General features: G+C 34.1%; 1 long non-coding RNA gene across 1 annotated transcript; it reads right to left on the reverse strand.

Moving 5' to 3' along the window:
• Positions 1 to 2,405: 2,405 nt before the first annotated feature.
• Positions 2,406 to 5,690, reverse strand: LOC132611533 (uncharacterized). The gene is made up of 2 exons (XR_009571709.1): positions 4,796 to 5,690; positions 2,406 to 3,661 (listed from the first exon to the last, which is right to left on the reverse strand). It is a non-coding gene; the product is annotated as an uncharacterized LOC132611533 (long non-coding RNA).
• Between the last annotated feature and the right edge of the window lie 242 nt (positions 5,691 to 5,932).

Raw genomic sequence — 5,932 nt, forward strand, 5'->3', positions numbered from 1 at the left:
CACATATCCATCCCATGTAATTCATAATCCTTTGTTATATAACCATTTAATATAAAATTATTTTATACCATAAATTTTTAAATAATATAAATTGTAAGCAAATATTATATGTTATACATATTAATGGATAATTCAAATAAAAGTGAAATCATAATTAAATAAATATTACATTAAGGTAGAATTTATTTTAATTTCTACATAAATATTCAACTTCCATGATTAGTATGTTGCTCCCATAAATGCTCTATTAATGCATTACAAAGTGCAAAATGAGCATCTTTGTTCTTAATTTTTTTGTGTCGAGCTAAAAATTGTTCAAATCGGGAATTTTCATCTACTACTATTTCTACTGTTGGAGTTGGACCTTCCCAAGCATCTTGAATTGGTGCATTAAGATCACGCTCATCCTTGATTCTCATGTTGTGTAGTATAATAAATGTAGTTAATATATCATGTAGCACTTCTTTTCTCTAAAAATGCGACGGCATATTATTAACAACATATTATATTTTATATTTGCACTTTTCATTTTTGTGATGGTTACATTTTTTTATACAATTATAACTTATAATAAAATTAACTCACAATTTTATATAAAAATAATATATGTGAAAATTAATTTATAAAACTTACACTCCAAAATTAAGATGTAAAATTAATATTATAAGATATTACGTAAAAAAAATGATTAGGTATATTAGGAATCTAAATTTAAAAATTAAAGTGTTATCTAATAAAATAAAAAAATAAAAAAATTAATGAATATTAATGGTGTAGATGAATAGTGTTGCACCAAATTTGGTAAAACACTATTCATGCACCAAAATGGTGCAAGGTTGGAGCTCCAAAACATCATTTTTTGCACTAAAATAGCATTTGGTGCAAAAAATGGTGCAATGTTGAAGATGACCTAAAGGGATTGAAGTTGAAAATCCATCCAAGAGTGAACAAATAGTCACCCGCACCCTGATCCCAGTATATTCTTTTTTTTTTCTTTCTTTTCACCTTTTTAATGTATATTTGTAAACACAAATTCTGTTAAATATTTACATCCTTCAGCTTAAAAGAGCAAAATCACATATCTAGATTAATTGAAGGTTTAATGTGCTTAGCGAAATAACACAAGGATCAAAACTGGAATAAGGCGATAACTCAGGGACCAAAAACACTATTTTCCCTTGTTTTAATGGATAAACAATTCTATATAAAATACATTAAAACCCTAGGTTTCCCCTACACCGCTCCTCCCTAATCGATGAAAAAACAATATAATAGCAGTAGGAAATTCATGAGCATTAGTCATTGGTAAAAAAAAGGAAATAGTTCACTAGACGTAGTTGATTTTGTGATTGCTTGCACCCTCCAACTAGCCAGGTATACGTGCAGAAATAAAATGACCGGACTTCCTCACTTCTGTTTGTTGTTTAGCATTATTTCATTCAATATATCCATTTAAGTGTTATGGTAGACTTAGCAACAGATAAGAGATAATGAAAGAATTATATATATATATATATATAGCCGATACCATATTAATTGAAAACATACTTCATTCATTTTAATGAATTTTGGAGGCTGATGTTTCGATATGCCTTGATTCTACGTGGGTTTCAGGGTTTAGGGTTCAAGGTTGTGCGTTCAATGTTAAAAGAGGAAAAGAAATCGTTGCAGTAGACTTTTTCCTAAACGACCTTTGTTACAACGGTCTGAATAACCGTTGCAAGATTCATATTGCAACGGTATCTTTATGTAATGGTTTAGGTGCAGAAGTGTTCCAATAGGACAATATCTTTATGCAATAGTTATAATCGTCGCCATAGAATGAATATGACAACGGTTATACAGCCGTTGTCATATTCTAATCGTTGCTATAATCTCAATTTCTAGTAGTATCTTCTTTTTCTTCTTTTTACACTCTAGTAGACATTGAAGGAGTAGCTACTAAAGCGTAAACTACTATAATTATTAAGCTATTAATTGCATCACATCAATTCCACTTATTTCCACATTGGATTCATCTCAAAATACTTCCAAAATGATAGTTTTGGCTAGCCAGAGGAATTATATTCATAAAACTAACTTCTGTATATTCATGTGCTAGGAAACACAATGTTTTTCATTTGTGTAATACTAATAAGAGTACTTTTTGGATCTTAAAAGCTAGCAGCCTGCCCCTACCATTATGGCACGTACGTTTAAGGCACAAAAAGGATGGAGAGATAAATATATAAACACAATATACTAACATATGTGAAGTTCCGCTCTTACAAAACAGGTTCACAAAAGAGCTTTTATATATGCTAAAGGATAATTCTGTATCCAAAGTCAAACCTCTCTATAACTGCGTCGTTTGTTCGGATCCTTTTTGGCTGCTATAGAGAAATACAGTTATAGAGAACATATAATATAACTTAATATGAAAATTGATTCCAAAAGAAACTTGGTTTGTCATAGCAAAATATTGCTAGGTCCGACTTTACTACTAAATGCTACATACTATGACAACCTTGAGACAGTACCTAATTCACATAGATCCTACAAGTTAGATAGCCAAGAATGGATTCTCAATCAGAGGATAAAGTAGAACTCTACTTGCAAATGCAAGGCCAGCAGAAGCATGTAATGGCAAGACCATGCTGCAAGTAATATCTTTTAAGCTGATTAACATAACCTGGTGAGGTATGTAGAGGGCCACAAATAGTTCCTGATCATTCCCTTCTCTTGTCATAACCGAAAGAATACTACTCCGAACCTCCAGTGGATCGATGCGATACTTTAGGCTCCAAGAGTAGTCGTTTCCTAATTCAAACACGTTAAAAGGAGGCATCCATCCCCTGTCCGAAGGGCCAAAAAGATACAAATCTCATTGACACATCCAAAGCAGTTATCTGTAACTGTAGTATCCATTTCTGGCATTGGATAATCAGAGTGCAGAATCTCCGTATCCATATCGAAATAGCAAAAGCTACTTAACCCCACTAGCACCCAAAAGATTGCTCCATTGAGGAAAACTCCCTTCCCTTCATTCATTTCCAATATAATTGGCCTTGGAAACGGATCTCGTAATTGTCTCCAGGAGTTTGTCTCTGAAGAATACATCTCATTAGAAAGAAAGCCAACCTTAAGAATTTTGTAGTGAGGTGACTTTGAATGATCAAAAGCCAAACACAAGTCTCGCGTATGACGCCTATCTGGACTTGGAAGAAGGGTGAATTGCTTGGTAGTTGGGTTACCAACATAGTACTCTGTGATATACTTCATATGTCCAAGTTTCTCACACCAGCAAAAAATTAAACCACCGCTGGAACAAAAATTTCAACTGTGTCAGTGAAAGTGTCGCCTTTCAACCAATCCAAGATTCCACGAGAATCCTCAAGTGTTGCTTCATCTTTGAGTGGAATGTAAGAGAAGTTTTCACACTTGTCCTTGCACAACCAAGACAACTTCCGCACAATGAGTGCATTCGGTGAAGTTTGAGGCCTCCAGAGGGACGAAACACGCGGATCAGAGATGAGAGATTGCCACCGTTTAGAAACCAATTTGAACTTGAACAGAGGTTTTGCTGGGAGGAGCAGGAGAATCTTGAGTACAAGATCATCACTTCTTTCAACTTCTTCAGCACTTTTGATATGTTCCGATGACGCCATAGTAAGTGATATTCCTTTCAAATTTTAGCAGAAACTTTAATAAACAACAACAACATACCCAGTGTAATCCCACAAGTGGGGGTCTAGGGAGGGTAGGATTACGCAAACCTTATCCCTGCCTTTTTGGGGTAGAGAGGTTGTTTCCGATAGACCCTCAGCCCAAAAGAACAAGAAACTTTAACATATATAAACAACACAAAGAAGAGGGATTGAATAATACAATTTGGTGTTCTGGTATTATTCTTGAGTACCAATTCTACTACCTCAGCACTCTCCTACAAAGAACTCGTTCACCCTCTACTCCATCAAAATCAAAAGCATATATACATACTAAATATGGACCTATGTATATCTATCTACAAACATCCATACCCGCATGAGAAAAAATCTTACACGCATGCAGTGGCGGAGCCAGGATTTTCATCCAGGGGGTTCAAAAATTCTAAAAGGTAAATATACGAAGAAGTCAGGGGGTTCAACATCTATTATATATACATAATAAAATAATTTTAACTTTGAAAATACACTGTAATTTTTCGCCGAGGGGGTTACCCCCTGGACATATGCTGGCTCCGCCCCTGCACGCATGTATAAATTCAGCAAGAAACAATATGGAAATAGTCCATACTGTATCTCAGAAAGTGATCAGTTTGGTACTAAGCCAAATAAGTAAAGACAATAGCATTTTTTGTTGTTAAAATAAACGGAGGCCCTCGACATGTGCAATTCATGCGAGCTAATAAACTACAGAAACCAAGGTACCTTCTACTATAGTTCACTCCGATTTCAGAACTCATATCAAAATTCCTAATCCTATCTTGAAAGACCCATGGGATAACTTTCGACGCACGAGTAGAGCTCGAAGAAAAAAAAAATTTGGTGAAGAATATATTTAATGGAGTACGAAAGGAACCCTAAAATGTTATCGATTGGACTAGATAGGTTGTGTATGGAAGAAGATGCCAAATAATGATTGTCTTTACTTATATGGATTACGATCAAACTGATCACTTGTTGGAATACATTAAGATTTTTTTTATGATGTTTATACGTTAAGGACTAAATGAATTAAAACCCATTTACTAATGAATATTTTAGAGCACAGTTGTACAAAAAATCAGAAGTGACAAATATTTAAGGAAACTCACCAAAACTCTGAAATCAGCAGACCCAAAAAACAAATTGGAACTAAAATTGAGAAATAGTTGAAGTGATGATATGGGATGGGCAAAAAATAGAGAGGGGTGAGAGAAAGGAAGTATGGAACTTGCTCGAATATATGAAGAAAAAAACGTACTGGGTAAGCCAAATGACAAAAGTTGGAGAAAATGTCAAAAATGGTCTCTTGAGTTAGGTTCAAAATACTTTTAAGTATGCATTGAACAATTTTGATTTCTTAAGTTTGTTATAAGCTAACAATTTTAGTCTCTGTCAAATAATTAACAGCTTAAGAGGTGCAAAAATCAGTCCAAAAAATTGTGATCCACCTATTTTATTAACTCAATCCATTTTGATTCACTTAATTCAGCGTCATTTTTTTTTTTTGCGCGGATTGCCCTTCAAAGGTACTGGTCTTTAATATTTGCCCCTCAAATTGGTGGTCTTTAATTTTTATCTTTCGCCTAAAATTCATTGGTCCCGGGTTCGAACCCCTCTCAGTCAATTTTTTTTTTTTTAAATCGCAAGGCAGAGTTTTGGATTTTGCAAGGTAGAGTTTCGTAGCAAAGTAGGTCTATTCGGGCAAAAGTCTGCCTTAAGGTAGATTTTTTTTTTTTTTTTTTTACTTTACAAGACAAAAGTTAAGGCATAACTTTTGTCCGAATTGGCCTACTTTGCTACGAAATTTTGCCTTGCGATTTTTTTTTTTACTGAGTCGGGGTTCGAACCAGTATCTCGGGGTATTTTTAATGAAGGACAAAAATTAAAGACCACCCCGAATAAGGGCAATCGTGCAAATTGCCCATTCAGCGTACTTATGATATGCAGTCCAAATTGACTCATGAGAAACTTTGTCTAAGTATTTATAAGGAAAATTTTATTTGATAGAAAAATGTTTTATTAGGTACTCAAACAAATTATAACAAGACAAACAAAGAATTTAGAATTTAGTCAGAATTGCGCGGATTGGGTTATGACTCAGTTTTGAGCTCATTTCAGCTCAATTCGTTTAAGTTCAAGTAACTTTTTTGTTGGATCATTCACCTGCTCATTTATTAACTCAATCCATTTTGACCCTTCATTATCCACCCAATCCGCTCATTTGACACCTCATTGAGTTTATGTTT

The sequence above is a fragment of the Lycium barbarum genome, chromosome 9 (assembly GCF_019175385.1).
Source record: "Lycium barbarum isolate Lr01 chromosome 9, ASM1917538v2, whole genome shotgun sequence".
NCBI lineage: Eukaryota > Viridiplantae > Streptophyta > Magnoliopsida > Solanales > Solanaceae > Lycium > Lycium barbarum.